This window comes from Vicugna pacos, chromosome 1, assembly GCF_048564905.1.
Source record: "Vicugna pacos chromosome 1, VicPac4, whole genome shotgun sequence".
NCBI lineage: Eukaryota > Metazoa > Chordata > Mammalia > Artiodactyla > Camelidae > Vicugna > Vicugna pacos.
The window spans coordinates 81383480-81406845 of NC_132987.1; the positions used below are offsets into that span (position 1 = coordinate 81383480).

General features: G+C 36.2%; 1 long non-coding RNA gene across 1 annotated transcript in view; it reads right to left on the minus strand.

The window, feature by feature from the left end:
- Nucleotides 1-23366, minus strand: part of LOC116277658 (uncharacterized) — a 66519-nt gene that overhangs the window by 42325 nt on the left and 828 nt on the right. Inside the window, exons 2-3 of the long non-coding RNA XR_012075041.1 lie at nt 17120-17190; nt 9611-9717 (exon numbers count right to left, since the gene is read on the minus strand). This is a non-coding gene — a long non-coding RNA (uncharacterized lncRNA). The remainder of the gene's footprint in view (nt 1-9610; nt 9718-17119; nt 17191-23366) is intronic.

Here is a 23366-nt window from a genome sequence, read left to right on the forward strand (position 1 = left end):
TATATGCCGATGACATGTTACTATATAAAGAAAACCCTAAAAGGTCCACACAAAAACTACTAGAGCTGATCAAAGAATTCAGCAAGGTAGCAGGTTACAAGATTAATGTTCAAAAATCAGTTGCATTTCTTTACACTAATGATGACTCAACAGAAAAAGAAAGTAAAGAAACAATCCCCTTTAAAATAGCACCCAAAGTAATAAAATACCTAGGAATAAACCTAACCAAGGAGGTGAAAGAATTATACACAGAAAACTATAAACCACTTATGAGGGAAATTAAAGAAGATTTAAAAAAATGGAAAGATATCCCATGCTCTTGGATTGGAAAAATCAATATTGTTAAAATGGTCACCCTGCCCAAGGCAATCTACAGATTTAATGCAATCCCTATCCAATTACCCAGGACATACTTCACCGAACTAGAACAAATCATAATAAAATTTGTATGGAACCATCAAAGACCTAGAATTGCCAAAGCACTATTGAAGAGAAAGAAAGAGGCTGGAGGAATAACTCTCCCAGACTTCAGACAATACTATAGAGCTACAGTCATCAAGACAGCATGGTATTTGTACAAAAACAGACATATAGACCAATGGAACAGAAATAAACCCACAAACCTTTGGTCAACTCATCTTCGACAAAGGAGGCAAGAATATACAATGGAATAAAGAAGTCTCTTCAGCAAATGGTGTTGAGAAAACTGGACAGCAGCATGTAAAACAATGAAGCTAGAACACTCCCTTACACCATACACAAAAATCAACTCAAAATGGATTAAAGACTTAAACATAGACAAGATACAATAAACCTCCTAGAGGAAAATATAGGCAAAACATTATCTGATATACATCTCAAAAATTTTCTCCTAGAAGAAATAAAAGCAAGAATAAACAAATGGGACCTGATGAAACTTACAAGCTTCTGCACAGCAAAGGAAACCATAAGTAAAACAGAAAGACAACCTACGGAATGGGAGAAAATCTTTGCAAATGAAACTAACAAAGGCTTCATCTCCAGAATATATAAGCAGCTCATACGACTTAATAAGAAACAACCAAACAACCCAATCCAAAGATGGGCAAAAGACCTGAAGAAGCAATTCTCCAAGGAAGACATACAAATGATCAATAAGCACATGAAAAAAATGTTCAATATCACTAATTATCAGAGAAATGCAAATCAAAACTACAATGAGGTATCACCTCACACCAGTCAGAATGGCCATCATTCAAAAATCCACAAATGACAAATGCTGGAGAGGCTGTGGAGAAAGGGGAACCCTCCTACACTGCTGGTGGGAACACAGTTTGGTGCAGCCACTATGGAAAACAGTATGGAGATTCCTCAAAAGACTAGGAATAGACTTACCATATGACCCAGGAATCCCACTCCTGGGCTTATATCCAGAAGGAACCCTACTTCAGGATGACACATGCACCCCAATGTTCATAGCTGCACTATTTACAATAGCCAAGACATGGAAACAGCCTAAATGTCCATCAACGGATGACTAGATAAAGAAGAAGTGGTATATTTATACAATGGAATACTATTTAGCCATAAAAACTGACAACATAATGCCATTTGCAGCAACATGGATGCTCCTGGAGAATGTCATTCTAAGTGAAGTAAGCCAGAAAGAGAAAGAAAAATACCATATGAGATCGCTTATATGTGGAATCTAAAAAACAAAAACAAAAAAACAAAGCATAAATACAAAACAGAAATAGACTCATAGACATAGAATACAAACTTGTGGTTGCCAAGGGGGTGGAGGGTGGGAAAGGATAGATGGGATTTCAAAATTGTAGAACAGATAAACAAGATTATACTGTATAGCACAGGGAAATATACACAAGATCTTATGGTAGTTCACAGAGAAAAAAATGTGACAATGAATATATATATGTTCATGTATAACTGAAAAATTGTGCTCTGCACTGGAATTTGACACAACATTGTAAAATGATTATAAATCGATAAAAAATGTATATATATATATTCAAAATAAAATAAAATACTTAAGAATAAACCTAACCAAAGAGGTGAAAGACTTATAAGCAAAGAACTATGAAACACTGATTAAGGAAATTAAAGATGATTAGAAATAGAAGAGAAATAGAAAGATAACTCATACTCTTGGATTGGAAGAATTAATATTGTAAAAATGGCCATAATACCCCAAACAATCTACAGATTTAATGTGATCCCTGTCAAATTACCTAGGACATTTTTCACAAAACTAGAACAAATAATCCAAAAATTTATATGGAATCACAAAAGACCCAGAATCATCAAAGCAATACTGAAGAAAATGAACAAAGCTGGATAAATAACCCTCTCAGACATCAGATGATATTACAAAGCTACAATATTCAAAACAGCGTGATATTGGCACAAAAACAGACATATAGATGAATGGCTCAGAATAGAGACCAGAAATAAACCGACACAACTATGGTCAATTAATCTTCAACAAAGGAGGCAAGAATATACAATGGAGAGAAGACAGCCTCTTCTGAAGTTGGTGCTGGGGAAGTTGGACAGCTGCATGTAAATCAATGAACTTAGAACACTCTCTCACCCCATACACAAAAATAAACTCAAAATGGTTTAAAGACTTAAACATTAAGACAAGACACTATAAACCTTGAGAAGAAAACATAGGCAAAACAATCTCTGATGTGAATCTTAGCAGTGTTCTCCAAGGGCAATCTACTAAGGCAACAGAAATAAAAGCCAAAATAAACAAATGAGACCTAATCAAACTCAAAAGATTTTGCATAGGAAAGGAAAGTATAAACAAAAGGAAAAGACAAGCTAAGGAATGGGAGAAAATATTTGCAAATGATGTGACTGACAAGGGCTTGATTTCCAGAATATACAAACAGCCATACAACTCAAGAACAAAAAACAAAACAAACATAAAAAAATTTTTTTAAATGGGCAGAAGACCCAAACATTTTTTCAGTAAAGACATACAGATGGCCAGTAGGCACATAAAAAATGTTCAATATTTCTAACTATTAGAGAAATGCAAGTCAAAACTACAATGAGGTATCACTTCACATTCATTATTGAAAAGTCCACAAGCAATAAATGCTGGAGAGGGTGTGGAGAGAAGAGAACCTTGCTACACTGTTGGTGGGAATATAATTTGATGTAGCCATTATGGAAAACAGTGTGGAGATTCCTTAAAAAAAAAAAACTAACTAAAAATAGACTTAGCATATGATCCAGCAATCCCACTCGTGGGCATATATCCAGAGGAAATTCTAATTCAAAAAATTACATGCACCCCAACGTTCATAGCAGCACTATTTACAATAGCCAAGACATAAAAGCAACCTAAATGTCCATTGATGGAGGACTGGATAAATAAATTGCATACATATAATTCAATACTTAGACATAAAAAAAATGAAATTATTCCATTTGCAGCAACGTGGATCGACCTGGAGACTGTCACTAAGCCAGAAAGAGAAAGTAAAAATGCCATATGATATCACTTATATGTGGAATCTTTAAAAAAATGTAAGACAAATGAACTTATTTACAAAACAGAAATAGTCTCACAGACATAGAAAACAAATTTATGGTTACCTGGGGGTAAAGGAAGGGTTGCAGGGATAAATGGAGGGTTTGAGATTTGTAGATACTAACCGTTATATATAAACCAGATAAAAGGTCCTACTGTATAGCATAGGGAACTGTATTAAATAACTTATAATAGCCTATAATGAAAAAGAATTTATGTATAACTGAATCACTATGCTGTACACCAGAAAACAACACAATATTGTAAATCAACTATACTTCAATTTAAAAAAAAGTTTTTTAAGTGTACTGAAGGTCTCTAATGTGTGAGGCATTACCCTAGGAGCTATGGCTTCACAGCCCACAGTTAATTACCACTTTACTCCATCTGCTCATATTATTTTTCTCTTCCAGGAATAAACTTTCTTCTATTCTCCAACTAGTTAAATATATATATCAGCTAAGGTTATGTACAATAAAGTCCATTCATTACCTCTTCTTCTATTCACAAAGAATTTTCCGACTTCTAAATACCACACTGAGTCAATAAATTCCTATACTCTAGCAGTCTGCATTACTTAATATTGATGTTTAAAGTGTTCTTTTACAATAATGGCTTTTATTTCCTCACCAGGGTGTAAAATATTGAATGAAAGAAACTTAACAGATATGAATTTTTCTACTATGTCATAGGGCGTCTATGGAATAATACATATTTCCTCTTTTCTTAAAACCCTCCAAACCCATTATTCTCAGAGTAGTGACCAGATTTATTTACATGGATAAAAGGACACTTATACATATGATACCTAGTTAGCTCTAAGTTTGTTTGCAATAGTTCACATCTTATATTTAAGATTGCAAGATGATTGTCTTATAATTTTCCTTTCCGGTAATATCCTTGGCAAGTTTTTGTATTCATCTTATGTTGGTCTCATAAAATAAATAGGATATAATGATCTGTTTTTCTATTTACTAAAGCTTTGAGTAATGTTATGTGGATGGAAAAGCTATATGGTCTAGAGATTTCTTTGAAGAAAAGCTTTTAGTTATGGGTTAAATTTCCGTCAAAGAATAATAGTCTTTTCAATATTCTCTTCATTATGATATAAATTCAGCTAAGTTGTATTTCTCCAGAAATTGTCCACTCCATCTAAATTTTTCAATGTATCCATCGAAAATTGAACATAATATACTTGTATTATATTTCTAATTAACTATTTGACAGTATAAATATCTTCTTTTGCATTCCTTACATTGATGTTTTATCTGCTATATATTAATGATTATATATATATCTTGCCATGGGTTAATTACTTTTTTTAAAGAACCAATTTTTGTCCTTCCTGACTTTCTCTATTGAATGCTTGTTTTCTAACTCATTAATTTCATCCTATGTTTATCATTTTCTTTCTTTCATCATCAGGTTTAATTTGCTATTGTTTCTTTATCTTTTTAGATAGACACTTTCAGAGCAGTTTTAGGTCCACAGCAAAACTGAACATAAAATACAGAGAGTTTCCATATATCACCTGCCCTACACACGCACCACCTCCACTACTATTCATATCCCCCCCAGAGTGGTACATTTATCACAACTGATGAGCCAACACTGAAGCACCATTATCACCCAAAGACCATAGTTTACATTTGAGTTCATTAAGTCCATCTTATCAATTCTTCCTTCATGGATCTTGCTTTTGATATTGTATCTCAGAAGTCACCACCAAACCCAAGGTCATTTAGACTTTCTTCTGTATCGTCTTCTAGGAGTTTTATAGTTTGCATTTTACATTGAGGTCTGTGAATCATTTTGAGTTAATTTTTGTGAAAGGTTGTAAGGTCTGTGTCTAGATTCTTTTTGTTTGTTTGTTTTTATATGTGGATATCTAATTGTTTCAGAAACTTTTATTAAAAAGACTACCTTCTCCATTGAACTGCTTTTGTTCTTTATCAAAGATAAAATAACTGTATTTGAGGGGGCCTGTTTCTCAACTCTCTTCTGTTCCAATGATTTATCTGTATACTTTTTGCTAATCTCAGACTTCCTTGATTGCTTTGCAGAATGTCTTAAAGTCAAATAGTGTCAGTGCTCCAACTTTATGAGTTGGTTATTCTGAGTCCTCTACCTCTCCTTATAAACTTAAGAATCAGTTTGGCAATATACAAAAAAAAAAAAAAACTTGCCTGGATTTTTTATTGAAATTGCGAATGAATCTATAGATTAAGTTAGGACGAATGGACATCTTGACAATATGGAGTCTTCCTGTCCATGAACATAAAATACCTCTCCACTTACTTAGTTCTTATTTGAATTAAATATATCTTTAATGAATGAATTAAAATATATGACTAAATGAATCAGAAGATGTAGGTAAATGTGCAAATGCAGTAGAAAATCATATTGAATAATATACAGTAGGAATAAGTTTTAGATAACTCAAAAATCAAGCAAATACATGGTGAATTTGACTTGACTTAAGTCCTGACCTCTTCATTGAAATAGCCCCTGACCTCTTATTTCCTAAAGTTACCTCACGCCCAAGTGGCACATATTCAAAGTTTTCTATTACTTAGAAATTCATAAAAAATTACTTCATCAGGTATACATTATGATAGATACCTTTTTTCTTTGAACTTGGGTAATACTACCCACATAAGAAATGCTCCTTAAAGCCTGGGATATTTTGTTTTCATTTCTTTGTCTATTAAGAATGTATTATTTTCCACACAATAGGTACACAAGTGTCTTGTAAAACAAGATATGAATTTGCCCAGAAGGGAAGAGTTTGTAAGTACCCTAAATCAGTATATCATGTGTGAGACTTCACAGAGCTGTTGTCAGGACTGACAGGAACTGCACTACCTTGATTTGCTTCTGTGTATTTGCCTTCCTTGAAACTTACATAGGCTTAAAATTCAATGATCTATCCTCACCCTTCCCAGTACCAAAATTAATAAAAGATTGGATGAAATCCAATTGACTTAATCACGCTTGATACCAAAATACAAAACACTATAATGCTTAGAATGTCAAATTACAGGTCAAAGATTAAATCATTTGCTGGTATGAAAAGTAAGAAACATTTAACCTCTGAGCAGTTTCTCAAAGATGCTCATAGGTGTCCTACTTAACATGGTTTCTCAGCTGCAATGCAGCAAGTTCTACTTGCAGGGATGGGAATAGGACATTATTAAAATAACACCTGATTGATTCAGTTGTAGACTAGGAAATAGAACCTTATTTTTTATCTCCTTTTACCATTAAAATATCCATATAGATGTAATTGAGAAAAGAGGTCTAGAACCCTCATTAGATTCTAAGTTCCCTGACACTAGAAATCACAATGTAAAGAAATAATTATAACATAGATTGGACCCAATTAAGAAACAAGGCCAATAGATGATGCACAACTAACCTTTCAATCAAAACAAGACCTGTAGAAAGAGTCGTTTAGATCACAGGCTTGGGTTGCCCCCCATAGAAGGAGAATCGCTTCATTCTAGTCCTTAGTGGAAAACCCTTCCCTATTGTTTTAAAATAAAAACTTTCTATAGAGGTAGAAATTTTCTTCTGGATCTCTGTTTTCCTTCCCACAGTTTGTGGTTTCAAAATCTAGGATATTGAGGTTATTAATACACACATAGCACACACAGAAGAACTGAGGTGACTTGTAATATATGTGGAAGAATAAATAAATAAATACTAAATCTAAAATAAGATGAAAGGTTATCATTAATGGAGGGAAAGGAGTGTGTATATGATACTGACAGAGTCTTTTCCTATATTAAAGTCAAGCCACAGTTTTGACTCTAATTATGTGGTCTCCAAAGCTAAAAGGGACTGAACATTTGTTAGCATGATATTTGTGGAGAATTTGAGAATATACAACAGTTTTTCAGTGGAAGCAAATTTCTTTTGGCATTTCAATCTGCAAGTCTATATCTGTTTTTGTTTTGTGTGTGTGTGTGAAAAGTAAGGAGTTTCATAGGTAACAATAAATGATGTGGTGGATACTGTCCTCGCCATTGTTCCTACAGTAAACTTAGTGGTAAATTTTAATGCCAAGTCATCAAGCAAAGTAGGAACGCATAATATTATACAATAATGATAGTAATTTATTAATCAAGACATTCAAAATCATTGAATTAATTTAATCTTCAAAATTCCTTTTACATCAGAAAAAAAAATTTCTTGAGTAAACCAATTGCCAAGTACCACTACACTAGTGAATGGAATCAGAAGATGGCAGGCTGACATCAATGCTCATGTTTTTATATGCAACATTATCTTTGCCTCACCAAAAGTAAATCTGTAAAATATAAAGAGCAAAGTGTTCAGAGAGGACCAATATGAGTTTCCTACTATTCTGGTTTCATCTACTGATAAAACTAGAAAATTTTAAATATTGGAATAAATGAGTATCTCTCAAATGGTCCTCTATAAACCCCTGGCCTCTCAGTTTGTTGATCTCCACATAGTTGGTGTTTTCATTTCTCCTTCATATCCCCTCAATCATTCACTTTGATGAGCATGCCTTCAATCTTGATACCGTAAGAAAATGAACATTCCATCAACTCTTGATAGCAAACATACACTTTAAAACAGTATGTCATAGACTTCTTCTCACTTGGTCAAATACCCTCACAATCCTATTACTTGTCAATGTCATAAACATATTGACACTATCACTTTCTAACTATCCATCAATACCACTTGCTCTTAGTTGACCTAAATGTCATTGTCTATCATGATAATCGCTTTATTGCTAATGCCCACATTTTTCTTGTCTCCTTCTAGCATTATTTTCTAATAAACTTCAAACTTCCATGAAACAAACAGACTAAAAGCTCTCTTTTGTTTTAAATGGCTTAAAACAAAGTGAAAGTTATTAATTTTTAACAAGACAGTCAATATTGTTCTTCATGATAGGTGTGGCCTCCCTTCAAGAAGTTACACAAGGATGCCAAGGAATTCCATCTTGTGATGCTACCACCCTCAACATATGGTCTCTAGAGTTGCCACAGAAGAGAAAGAAGGGAGAAAGGAAGAAAGAAAAAAGATTGGTGTTATTCCTAAAACCCACCCCACATTTGTATGCGTGTGTGCTTGCACACACACAGACTTCTAGACTTAAGTCTAGAACCTAAGTGAAACCTATACAGAGAAATCTTCGCTGTCATCATATCAAAGATGATGGACCTATTCCTCTGTCCCCATTTTCCTTATTCACTTCATCCAGAAAATGATCCTCAGAAATAGCAGGCAACGCATGAAGAAAGAAAACAGCAAAATACTATTACACAGAAAGCAAGAGCAGAAAGTGCTTTAAAAAGACAAAAATCAACTTGTCAAGTGATGCTGAAAAGACAGTAAAACAAATCCGCCCCATGCTCCATTCTGTATTGCAAGGGCTAAAAGCCTTTCCTCAGACTTTTTTGTGACTAAGGTACTGGATACAATTTAGTTTCTGCCACTAAGATGCATTTATGCAAGATTTGAAAGACAGGAATGAAATAGAAGTCATCTTTCTGCAGCTCTTAAACAAGTTCTAAAAGACGTGAGTGTTCGTAGGAGATAGTCTCCATGTTCCAGTATCTAGTTATGAGTAACACAAATAATGTGCTGGTTATTCTGATGGCACTAGAAACATTTCATTAAAACAAAAAAAGGTAAGCTCAAGGTTCTAAATTCTCAGCTTAAGTAATAATGAAGAATGAGAAAGCCTCCATGTTTATCCTAAAAGAATCCCATATCTCTTGCAGACTCAAGGGTGGGCTGCTGACACTGAAAAGCAGAGCAGAAACTTCTCCTAAGGATTGCTAAATTAGAACATAAATAGATTTACCAGCCCTGCCAGATCTCATAAAATTTAAGGGACTGACTAGATCTCTGGAAAGTGGAATGGAACATTTGGACGAATTATGATAAATCTAAGGACTTTAACCCACAAATCACACACACACACAAAATCTCTTAAAGAGCAGAAAAAGTACCTCTCCTGTCTAGTGACAGAAGTTCTGCCTTGCCTGATGGATTTGCAATGACCTCACCTGAGGCAGTTACCTTGCGCATGGACAGTAGTCGTCCTGTCCTCCACCCTTTCATCCCACTTGTCTCTGGGATTGTTAGTGGATTCAGATCCAACATCCTCCAAGTATCAAGTAGAAAGTCTGATCAGGGAGAAAATGGTTTATACCGTAAGAATTACATGGCATTGCTGATTTATATAGACAGATACCTGGGTATTATATGAAGAAACAGATTTGATAAGTGTCACTAATTGAGACAATAGGAATATGAAGAACAGTGAAATCCTTCTCCAAATATTGGTTCATAAACAATTCATCCATGGCTCTTATCATAGCAAATCAATCTCCATGATAGTTAAGACTTTCAGCCACATGCTGAATTCTATGAGGGAAGGTCCTAGGAGAAAATCATATAACTTACCTAAAACTGTAATTTTAAGGAAAGTATCATGAAAACCATAAAATAAAGGGACCCTCATTTCTGATATGGTTGATGCCAAAAGCAAATTACTTAAAAGCTAACAATTAAATAGTAATAAATTATCAAAGAACATAACTATACTTGCTAATTCAGAATTTAAATAGTTAATAAGCACATGACGTGCAATGGTTCTCTAAATTTAGTATGTTACAATTTATTTGAGATTGTTATGTATGTTGGAAGTAGGGAAAATCTAAAATGATACATAACGATATTAACATACTACAATTTTGGGTGCTTTACAAAATGCCTTCATCCCATCACTGGAACCCCTGTGATGATACATATCTCGGGGTTAGAAACCCTATGAAGGCAGTTTGAATTATTTTCTTGGATTAAGAAGTCATGTTATCAGAGACCAGAGTATCTATTTGTACTAATTAATTTTGCAATGACCCTCTAGCAGAATTTCCATTACTGCATTTTGCACAAATATAAAATATATACATGAATGTAGGATACACACACACACACACACACACACACACACACACAGTGATATATACTGGAGGTGTAGCAATATCAATAATATAATGTCCTGTTGGAGCCTTGAGGGAATTTCCTATCAGATCTTGGTATCAAGAAAAGCTGTACAATTTACAATTAACCTGATTTTAAATGGTTTTTAAGCCAACAAAAATTTCACATGTTTTCTTTTGATATGACAATTAAACAGAGTCACTCTGAGATACATCTGTAGCAAGTGTACAAAATTTATTTGTACAGATTTTTATTATTTTTCCATCTCCATTTTACTCTAAAATTTCATCTTACCCTTTATTTCATACATACACTTTACAAGAGATTTTTTAAAACTTGGTGAAACAAGATAAGGGATATAAACCTATAAATAAATCTAATAATTATTTATTGTGCTTCAGATCATGGAGAAATGCTTTAAAAAAAACTTTACTCAAGGTATCTATTTTAGATGTACATTCCAGAATGCATGATTATATATGGGGTGTTTGTCATACATAGCATATTAGTTGAAGTACAAATTAAGGATCATCAACATTTTATCAACAATATGTTTTCTTAATATTTAATCTAAAAGAGCAAATTAAACAAAATTTATATTTTATGGCATTATATAAATGGAAGGACACTAGGTCTCTCATTTGATATTCCTCCAAAATAGTGTAACATATCCTGTACCTTGATCTTTGTCAGTGTTCAAAAATAGAACGCCTTTATAGATATCATAAATGCTTCCAGTACCATTATTTTTAAAAAATTAGCTACAGCCCCTTCTGACACAAACCCTTACATCACTCATGCAGCTTATTTCTGCAGTGACTACAAATTACGAGACCAGTGCTACAAGGCTCTCAGTTTTTATTGTATTTTTCCTTTATGCCATTACTTCCATTTTAGGAAATATGTTGGCTCTAAGTTCCATATTTTCAGTGAGATTCTGAACTTTCTATGCGGTGATAGCTAAAATTTTAATTGAGAATTATTTTCAAATACAAATGTAGCCTAAATTCTTCAATTTGTAATGATAGATGGATAGATATATAAAGTCATGTCTTTTCCCACTTAAGGTGATTCTGAACTTTTTCTTTTATCATTTTCAGCTTTCACATAGCTATATATCTGTATGTCCATACATTTATTCATACACTCACTCTTTTATTCAATAAAATAAAATACATAGCTCAAAAGAATGTTAGCACCCTGACAACCCAGTAATCAGGTGATTACACTTGTGCATGATAAGCATTATTATAGATCATCAGTCATCTTTGAATTTAGGTTACTGTTAATTCTCAAAATATAATTATTTTATCTTGGCGTATACCCAATACTCCATTTCTTTTGATAGACAATAGTCACTTTTTCTAAATAAACAGTTTCAAGTAGCCAATTTTCAATCATTGATTATATTCATTGTCAAGATCAATCAGTTTTAAATCACTGGAACTTCTATGCATCAGTTCATAACTAGTTTTAGGTGTTATACAGAGAGTCATATATGTTGCTTTTTTAGGTAATTCAATCTTAGTATTTTTTTTACCTGTATTAAAACATGTTTTTCTCACTTATACATCCACATGTGGAATCTTTTCAAACATATGAAGTTTTCAACACATTGTATGTATTTTTCTTCTAATGTTTTTCAGTCATAAATAAATAAGATTTGCCTTCGTGACAATCAGAACAACTTTCATTTTTAAAAAATCAATTCTTAGCTATTAAGATTTTAAGATTTTAATATATTAATATTAACTTATTAATATATTAATACAATTATGATTTATATTAGTACATGAGGTTCTTTACAAATATAATTTGATCTCCTCATAGGATATGCTTATCAAATTTACATTGCTTGCTAAGTTCACCCATTTCCTAATTAGAATTGCAAATGCCATGATTAACAGCAAACACAGTAGAAAATAAACTAGATGGCAATATTTCACTCTTAAAAATAAAAAGCCTGTTTTTAATTTCATATCTGGTACGTGATGGCTACAATTCAAACTCTAATACATCTGGAGGCCAATACTATGTCTATGCTCTTTCTCAGGTTCAGTATATCATCCAAAAGGAGTTGTGCATTGGAACATGTGACAGTGGTTACCTCTCAGAATCATGGCACTTGGAGTCACCAAATAATAGAGGCATTAAATAGACCAATCCTAGTTTAGTATTCTGGAAGATGATGGTATCTTTGTGAAGTCAGTGGGACTCGTCAGAGGCCTGAAAGCCAGTCATGAATAAGCAGCAAAGATCTTTAGACAAGACTTTTAGAGATCACAGAATCCTCCTCTCTTTTCAAAAACCCTTCAGAATCTTAGCCCACCAAACCTAGTGTATCACAGAAGTCGCATGAAGGGAGAGAGGACAGCATCGGCAGAGGGTTGTTTATTTGTCCATTTCCTTTTTTGGAATGCATACTCCGATTGAGTTACTCATCCTTATCCCGTAATTGATTTAAATACTTATCTACTTGTCTTTTACTAAATGCTTCTCTTTCTTTGTTCTCTTCCAAGCCCAACTCCCACAAAAGCACTTTTTAGTACTAGTTAACGTAGGTTCTGCCCATCTATCATTCAAGTATTTAGGAGATAGTGTTACATCCTTTATTATAGCACTGCTATCATAGCACTGTTGGTGAGCGTTCAAGTTGTCTTGTGCCCCTAATATCACTCTATTTTTCCTATTGTTACAAGCAGTGATAGTCATTGCGTGCCTTCCAGTTCTTGCTATCACCCAAGTGTGGGTGTGAACATCCCACTGCTCTTACACAGTCTTGAAAGACTATACCCAGAAATTAGAACTAGATCACAGGCAACTTAATCACACTAGATACTGCCACATTGCCCTGTAACATGGGTACCTCCAACAGACGTGCCCTTGGGATTCCATTTTGCCCTATCCTCACTAGGCTTAGATATCATGTGACTTTCTAATTTTTGCCAGTCTGGAGAATTCAAGGTGTGCTTTAACTTGTACTTCCCTGATGGATAGCAAGACAGCTCTTCAAATGCTCACTGGTTTTTCCGATTTCCACCTCTCTGAATTCCTTTTCATTTTCTAAGCTCTCTCTTCTCTTGAGTAACCTACTGCTAAAAGAGTTCCTTAAATATTCTCGCTATCTATACATCTCATGCTTTATTTTGATATTGAAATATAGTCTTCCTATCACCCTTCCATATACTTCTTATGGTTACCTTTGTTAAACAAAACCCTTTGATTTCAATATAATCAAAACTTTCCACATTTTAGCTGGGTCAGATTACAACAACAACAAAAAATTCTAAGAGGACTTAGTACCTAAGTCTTGTTTCACAAGCAGAAATAATCCTCGCTTTAAAAATCATCCTTGGCACATCCTTGAATCTCCTCGTATGTTCAGCATCAATAGAGCAGATGAATCCCAAAGAACCTAATTTCGATTTATCAACTTGAAGGAAAGTGAATATTAATCTAGATAAATGGATGAGTTATCATCTCAAGGCATTATTAGCAGGAAAAGGTATGGATGGCTATAAGCATGCCTGATGCAGAGTGACAGGGCTCTAATGTGATAGAGTAGGTGGAAAACAAAGGAGAAATTTTACTAGACTTTAAAAACTGTTTTGAAACAGAAAGTTCCAAATTACATCCTTAAATCTCAATAAATCGTACGTGTGGATGTGTGTGTGTGTGTGTGTGTGTGGTTGCTGTTCGTTCTTTTCACTTTTTTTAACCTACAAAAGCTATGATGAATATTATTTTGTACTCTGGGCATAATTAAAGAGATGTGTTCTTTAACATCCTGACCAATGAAAAGGAACTTAATCTTTTGGTTTTCAAAGGTTTAAAAATTCTTTTTGGTGAAACTAGTTTTGAGATCTATCTGATGTTACTTTGTCTTAAAATTCCCAACAAACTTTTGTTTAGTGTATTTTCAGGAGTGATTTTAATGACATCTGACCTGCCTACACACTACTTTGCCTGAAGAGGTTACTGAGGGATGCCCTGATCTGCAATAAATAACTATTGACTTCTGCTTTTTTAACGAATACACCAGATAACCGTAATGTTTCTACCTCTATTCTCACTGTCACACTGAGCACAATCCTTTTTTTTTCTTTTTCAGTTTCCTCATATGTAAAGAGTGTTACAGTAGCTACCTCATAATGGTTTCTGAAGAGTAAACAATTTATATATAAAATATCTATAGGGCTTGGCCCCTAGTAAGCACTATGTATGTATCAACTATAAGCTATATTTTAAATTATTGATATTATTATTGTTATGTTCAGTATGCCTGTATATAACAATATGACTTTTAATCAAATTTTCTGTGGACCAATAAAATAGTCAACATTGTTAGCATTGCTTGTAAAAGTATATCAAATTGCCTCTAAATGGTTTATGCAGACTTTGTAACAGTGTGATGTCAGGTAAAATGTGTATATGTAATGTGTGTGTGCATGTGTGTACATTAAGAGGTGACTATTATTATCTTTGTTTCAGAGATAAGGAGACTAAGGCAGAAAAAGTAGCTCATAGTTTGACAGTGGGGAAACATGCAAAAAACTATAGCTATCAGGTCTGTGAACTCAAAAAGTAACGGTGTGCTCTCATTTACATCCACTCTCCCACCCACACCCCCCAAAAATACTTTTTTGCTTTGGTGTTAGGTTCCAGTTTGGGTTCTGTACCACTGTGAACACTGAGTGTGAATCTCCCTGATAAGTGAGCTATTAAAGCCTAATTATGCTTTTCGTATGTTTAACACTCAAGCAACTCCATAGAAATGTTACTGAGATTGCAAATTAACCAGCCTCCCAAAATTTCAGCTCCAGTAGCTTCCAACTCACTTACCAATCAGTTCCACCACCCAAATATTTGATGACCCATTTATGACTTAATAAATTCCAAATATTCACTGTCTGATATATTACAGGTAATGGTTATTAAATATAATGTTCTAAAAGCATTAAATTCTCCTGTTGTCATTACATTGCCATTATAGCAATGCCCTTTTGGAGAAAGAACATATCAAAAGCATGAAATTTAGGGAGCTATACAATGCAGACTAGGATAGTACAGTCAAACTACACAATAAAACCATAAAATCTTCCATGAACCAGTATTTAATAAAGTTCTCACTCTGATCTTATTAGCAAACGTGTTTGAGTCCTGAGAACCTGGAATACTAGAAGGGTATTCAGAGGGCACTGAATAAAGGAGAATTTGGAAGCCACAATCCACACATTTGTCCACTCTACATTGAATGGTATGTTCCCAGTCACAGAAAATATATGTTTAGAAACCCTCCATGAAACTAACCAGTGACACCAGCTGACAAGAAAGTAAACCCTGAGCTCAAGTAGTCTCTTTATTCTTAAATCAGTTCATTGTGTCCGGATATCACTGTCCATATGCTCAATAAGATTAATTACTTTTATAAAATGTCTGAAAGGAAAACTATAGTCTGTCTGAGAAAAGAGAGTTCTGAAAAATGTGTACGGTTGGTATCTCCTTTTAAAGACAAAACAACAAACCTACGAGCCATTTACCAGGCCAGTTTTCCAGACAGCCCTTATTCCAGCAATACCAAGGCACTTCAGCAAAGCTCTAATCTCAGCTGGAACTATGCTTTGGTATCTGGACTGAAATAAGACATTCAAGTGTTATGAGCCTCTGTTTCCTTCAATGCGAGAGTCAACCTTACACTCCCTGTTGTACCTCAGAGACGGGATGATTCTAAGGTATGCAGGGCTACGTCGGGTGTGTATACGTTTAAGCACTTAGAAGTGGCCGGTGAAGGAACTTCTCATCCACACACTGCACACAATACAACCAAAACACATAGTTCCGTGAATGAGTTACGCCATACTCTCTCCAAAAGATAGGGGAGAAAAACTATCTAAAATTCTATTTTACTGCCATGTAGGGGATTCAGAAGAAAATGTGAACACGATCAATGTACACAAAATAAAAAATTCAAAGCTCAAAAGAATATAGCATAATAATTCCCTGACTTTCCAGTACAGAGCTTTTTAAAGAAAAGATACTTCATCCTGAGAGATTTTAATGTAGTGGGCCTTACTGGTAATTCTGGTGTAGGTAGCGTAAGGACCACCTTATCTGAAATACTTGTCTAGTCAACGTCTATTAGTGGGGTCATTAGGCCTGGGAACATATGTTGTACTTGACAATGTATGAAGTCAAGCATTCATTTTTAGTTTATGCTTAAGATAAGGTAATACTCATTAAGTTGAACATGAAGATTAATGACTTTAGGGAATTTTGAAAAGAGAAGAAGGGAGACCTATTCTAGTCTTATTATTCTAAAAAGCGCTGCCGTAGAGAATTCTGAGCAGAAGGACTTTACCCTCACTTGTAGATGCTTCAGCCTCCCCCTCAGCCAACCTCTGACTTCAGCTGCAGCCCAGACTCCCCTGTGGCTTGCTGGTGGAAGTGCTCCGTCTGCCAAGGAAGCTTAAAGGGCCTTTCCAACTTCTATTAGGCTGCTTCCCCAAGGTAATGGGAAAGCCCTCTAATCATGTGTAAATTCAGCCCAGAAGTGGGGGTAAAAGCCCCCGGGACAAATCTCACCTCGTGTTCCGGGCAGCTCTTCTCTCAGCTGGTCTCTTGGGGGAGGAGTTCTCCACACTTCTTAGAGGATTCTGGGGAAACAGACAGTGACAAAGAACACAGCTGAATACTGATCTTTCATCCCTCTCTGTCTAATTCTCCCCACTCCCTAACTTCTGCTTCCTGGTGAAGCCGTGGTCTTTTCTCAGGCTCTGCTTTCAAGAGAACCCAAACTAAGATATTTCCCTAACGCTTCCTTCTGCCTTCTGCCTCAGGTTAGCCATGCAGCAGCAGAGAATAAGCAGTGTTCAGCAATTCATGTCCCTGTATGATTTTCCTTTCTGGGTCCAAAAGTGATGGCCCATAATCTGGTTGAAACAGGTTTCTGATTACAAGTTATTTTTTATATAACATTCAACATCTACTGTATGCCATATACATTGCTAGATGTTTTACATGCATTATTATGTCCAATTGTCGTAACATCCTATGAGTTACACTAGTTCCATTTATAGATGACAAACTTTGATGCAAGGAGTCCAAGTAGCTTGTCTGATATCACCAAAGTCATAAGTAGCTTAGGCGAAATTCAAACCCAAATCTGTATATCCAAAGACATCTATCAGATTCATCTGAGAGCCAAAGTTTTGTTTTTGCTTTGTAATTGTCCAATGTCTCTTGGATAGCTGTGCTGCCTTTGAATGGAGAGCACACGTGTGCTCAGATGTGGCAAAGCTGCTAACAGGTAGAGTCGGTCCTCATAAAAGAGACAGAAAAGACTTCATGGTGGACATGCTGCAGGACAGCATGTTTCAGACAGTTTCAACGTAATTTTCTGATTTCTATGTTGTTTGACATGTATTTCCAATAGCTTTCAATAGATCAGGTCATGAGCAGAGGAGGTAATTCTGATTAAATAAGATTCTAACCAACTAATCTTAAATGCCATACAGATTATTATTGTGTTTTACTAATAGTGACTGTTTCAATTTAGACCATTATGGCACCTAGAGGGGAAGAGGAAAAGTGAGGGTATCATACGTCATAAGTTCCAGAAATATTTTTAATGTCAGACCTTTCCAGAAATATTTGAGTCACTGAGTGTGATGCTAATCTCATTTTTGAGAGGAGAAACTGAGAATCCAGGCAAGTTACATGATTTGTTCAAGGTCACAAAGCTAGAGTTTGGCGAACTGAGACAGAACTTCACTCCCAGTTCCTTGAGCTCACACACTGACTAAAATAGCCACTTGGCTTGCTGTAAACACTAGTCTGTATAAAGCCTGCGACCCCACTTGTGCACACTGCTGCACACCAACTACCCAGCAGAGAACCCTGCAAATGAAGAAGCTTAGTAAATCAGTCTTCAGTGATTGGATGAAGGTCCAAATAGGAACTGCACTCAAAATACCAAGAATGCTTCCAACATGCTCTGGGAAAAAATACTGCATCTACGTATGCCTTTAATTTCTCCATCTGGAAGAGCAATATATGGTTGCTTTTCATCCATGGCTCTTCCAAGGAGGCAAGGCAGAATTTTATACGAACCATGGAACAGTGCTTCTCAAAGTAGGGTACCCAAAAAGCAGCATCAGCATTATCTGAGAACTTGTGAGAAATAACAATTCTCAGTCCCCACCAATGTCTACTCATCAGAAACCATGGGAATAAAGGGCTCAGCAAACTCTGTCTGAACAAGCTCTCCAGGTGATTTTGAGACTCCTTGTCAAAGACCACTACAGAATCACTCTAAAGCACTGCTTGGCATATGAACCCACCGAAAATAAAACCTGGTTTTATGGAATGGGAATCAAATTAGCACTATAAACTTAAAAAGGTTTACAGATTCTCTTAGTACCAAAAGGGGACCTTTGGTAACAATTTTTGGATACTTGGAATCCAACTTAACTTTTCGCTGTACAGTATCAAACGATGCAGAAAAGAGCAAACACACAGAATCCCAGCTATCAGTCAGGGCACAGTCTCCTGCCACCCAGCCTGCTCGGCATGAGCAGCCTCCTTCCTCGCCCCACCCACTCCTCATCACACAGCCTAGATTCTATTCTAGCCTGTGCCCAAGTTTCCGATGCATCTAATTTGGTGACGATGTGCAAGAAACAACGTTGATTCACATAGTAAGAATGTCATTCCTCTTCAGTTGTCTCTCCTTCTTTCTAGCTATATTGCTTTGGTGCAAGTGACTCTTTACATATCTCAAACACCTGATCATCTTTTTAAGAACAAAGAAAGCATAAATGCAAGTGCAAATCTTTCCATGGGCAGCACTCTCTGGATACAAGTATGTATGACTCTTTTTTTTCATTGCATGCGTTTGTATGGATACCATTTGTTTAAGGATATAAGCTTGCTTTTTATTTACAGTTATAATATAAATATCCTTATTTTTTAAAGTGAACAGAATTAATCAAAATATTAATATTTTAATAACAGCTTACATCAAATGACTGGATTTGAGAAGCATCTTCCTATCTAAACTGAGATATAATTACTGTTTCCGTATTTTTTTCACTTGATACTTGTTATGTACTGAATTATGTTCCTCGAAAATTCATATGTTGAACCCTAGCCCCTAGTGTGGCTGAACTGGGAGATAGGGCTTTTAAGGAGGCAATAAAGGCTAGATGAAATTGTAAGAGTGGGTCCCTAATGTAATAGCATCTATCTCTTTATAAGGAAGACAACAGGAGTGTCACATCCAGAGAAAAGGCCACATGAAGACAGAGAGGGAGGGTGCCGCCCACAAGCCAAAGAGAGATGCCTCAGGGAGAGCAGACCTGCTGCCATCTCGGTCTCGGACTCCTTCCCTACCTCCAGAACTGTGAGAAACGGAGTTCTGTTGTCTCAGCCACTCAGCCTGCAGGGTTTTGTCACGGCAGCCCTGGCAGAGGAAGACAACACTTCTATTTACTAATTCAGCTGAGATGTATTGGATTTATGTGTGTCAGAAATCACACTCTACTAGGTGCTTTTGACACAGATGTGAGCCAGACAGTCCCTGCTCCCACTGGATTCCCAGACTCATGGGGGAGAAACAAAGGAAGAGCTCAAAATTGTTTAGTGTCTTACATGCAATAGTTCAAGGGAGCTGAAGATCACGCGGGCTACCTCACCCTGTCGGGACTATGGGGAAAAGGCCTCAAGAGTGACCACAGCCTGAGCTAAGACTCAAAGGACGAGTAAATGCATGGAGAGTGTTGAGGGTGAGAGGATGGGTAGAGGAGGCATTCCCGGCAGAGAGGAGCGAATAGACACAGCCACAGTGTCAAGACACAGCACTGTGCATGCACTTTGTGCACACAAAATACTGGAAAGGAAAGGGAAAGGCCAGCTAGATAAACACCCTGCTTGCCATGTTTGCAATCTCTGATTTAATCCTGGGGGTCACGGGGCACAACCAACCTCAGCACTACCCACATTTTGGACCAGACAATTCTTTGTTGTGGGAGGAAAAGAATTAGAATGTCTAGCAGCACCCCTGGCCTCTACCCACTAAACGCTAGTGTCACTGTGACAACCAAAAGGATCTCCAGATCTTGCCAAACGTCTAGCTGAAGGAGGATAATAGCCGAGTCTGATGAAAACCACTGCCCTACATGGCTCACAACGATATGAACCTGGAAATAACACGGTTAAATCTGCATTCTATCTACACTTTGGAGCAGGACAGCATAATGGTTTAAAGACAAGGACTCTGAGCCAGCATGACTGGGTTCAAACCCTGCTGCTTACCTGTTGTGCAAACTTGCACAAGTCACCTAACTTTTGTGCCCGGGCATTTTCACCTATGAAATTAGATACCAAGAGTACAGCTCCTTCACAGAGGTGCTGTGAGGTTAAGTAAGTTCATATATATACAGGGCCATGAACAGTACTTGGCAGTAAGTGCTGTATAAATGTTTGCTAAATGTATGAAAAAAAGTGTAAGAACAGAAGTGAGGGAGACAGACCAAAGACAAAGGATGGATGTTAAATTTGGTTGAAATGTGAAGGTGTCCCTAATGTCCCAAGCAGAATGAACTCTTGCCCTCTCTTGAATTCAATATAGTGTTATTACAATTTATCTGCTGTTCCACAGGTTACTGTGCAATGTTCACATTATCTCTGTATCCATCACTGTACTTTATGAATAGCATCTATTCAATAAATAATATTCTTAAGTTAAGGAGGAGAGAAAAACAGCATAGCGAATACAGCCTTCTTTGTTGAAGGTAGGTATCAATTTTACATGACGTCTGAGTACCCCTGGTCGTCTTAAGTACCAAAGCTACAACAACAGTGGAAATTACTGAATGCAGTGTTCAGAAACACTAGATTTTAAACCAATAAAATTATTTTCTTCACTCCTGTGTGAGGCAGAATTCTCAAATCCCCCCAATGATTCTCACATTGTGAAGCTCTCTTTGAGTGTGGGTGAAATCTGTAAATATGATGATATATCCCTCCCATGATTGTATTACATTATATGACAAAAGAGATTTTACCTGGTGGGGTAATCTAATTACGTGTATCTTATCACTTCAAAGCAACTTTTCTCCTGCTCCTGTCAGAAGGGAAAATGAGAGAGACTGGAAGCCTGAGATTTGATGCTCTGCGGTTGGCTTTGAAGACTAGGGGGTCACATAAAAGAACCTTACAGCAACTTCTATTAGCTGAGAATGACCTCTAGCCAACAGCCAGCAAAGAGATGGGACTTCATTTCTACAGCCACAGGAAACGGAATGATGACACAACAACTTGAATGAGTTGGAAGTGCATTCTTCCCCAGACCTTCAGATCGGAGACCAGAATAAATAATACCTCGATTTTGGCCTTGTGATCCTGAGAGCAGAGAAACCAGTCCAGCCTACCCACACGTCTGACCTCCAGGACTGTGTGGTACTACATAGGTGGTGTCTGAAGATGCTGAATTTATTAAACAGCAGTCAAAACTAACACACCTCCCTTAGGGGGTGATGAGGCTTCATCTTAACTGAGATTCTATAAAGAAATGTTATCTGAAATGTACATCCACTTATTTACACACCCATCTATAATACATGTACATAATATAATTCAGGCATAGTTCATTTTATTGTAATTTGCTTTATTGTGCTTTGCAGGTATTGCATTTTTTACAAGGTTTGTAGCAATCTTGAATCGAATAAGATATTGGTCATTTTCCCAATAGCATTATATTTTAATTGAGGTATGTACATTGTTTTTTAGATATAATGCTATTGCACACTTACTAGACTACAATGTCGTGTAAATATAATGTTTATATGCACCGGAGAACCAGAACATCTGTGTGACTCACTTTACTGCAATATTCACTTTATTGAGGTCTTCTGGAACCAAACCCGTAATACCGCTGAGATATGCCTGTATCCACCAGAGTGACTTCAAAAACAACTGCAAGAACCACAAGAATCTCCCTGGATGAATCTCACAAACGTAACAATACAAGGAAAAAGGAAAAGCCAGAACACAAAAGAATGCTTATCATTCAGTTCCGTTAATACGCTATTAAGAAAACAAGTAAAACTAAATTGTGGTGCTTATGGAATATATACATAAGTGCCAACTGTATAAAGAAGAATGCTACGTGATTGCCAAGAAACTCAGGACAGTGGTTACCTTTGCAGGAGAGAAAAGAATGGCGATGTGAAGGGCCCCGGGGGACAGCCGGGCGCACTTGCAGTGTTGACGATGTGGTCACGACTGGGATAGTGACTATATTTGTGTTTATCTTTTGATTCTTCCCTAAAAAGTTGTTTGTTTCATGTACTTTTTTTGAATGTTAGCATTTGAATGTTAAAATCCAATAAAAACCTTTAGGGTGTCGTGCGGATTCATTTCACATTGAGGCACAGAGCTGGACGCTCATGAAAGCCTTAGCAAGGGCAGTGTGGGAGAAGCACCACGCAACAGCTGCTGCAGACCAGGGGCCCCAGGACTTCTTTTGCGAGGGATGCACCAGTTTTGACTCATCTAAGAAATGGATATGGAGACTCCCCTTGCCTAAAAATGCCAGGTCTTTCCTTCCTTACTCTGGGCTCAGGAAATGGACTACTTTCTGCTATGTATTGATTTAATCTTTTTTTTTTTTTTAAGGAAGGAGTCACTGTCTTTTGAACATGAACGTAAATGATCTCTGAAGGAGCCCCTGACTGCTCTGATTCACCGTTCCTGCTATTTTCTTGAATCATCACATTTGCTTCCTGTTCTTTTGCTCCTAGCCAGAAGGCAGCAGAGACTTTGCTGCGGA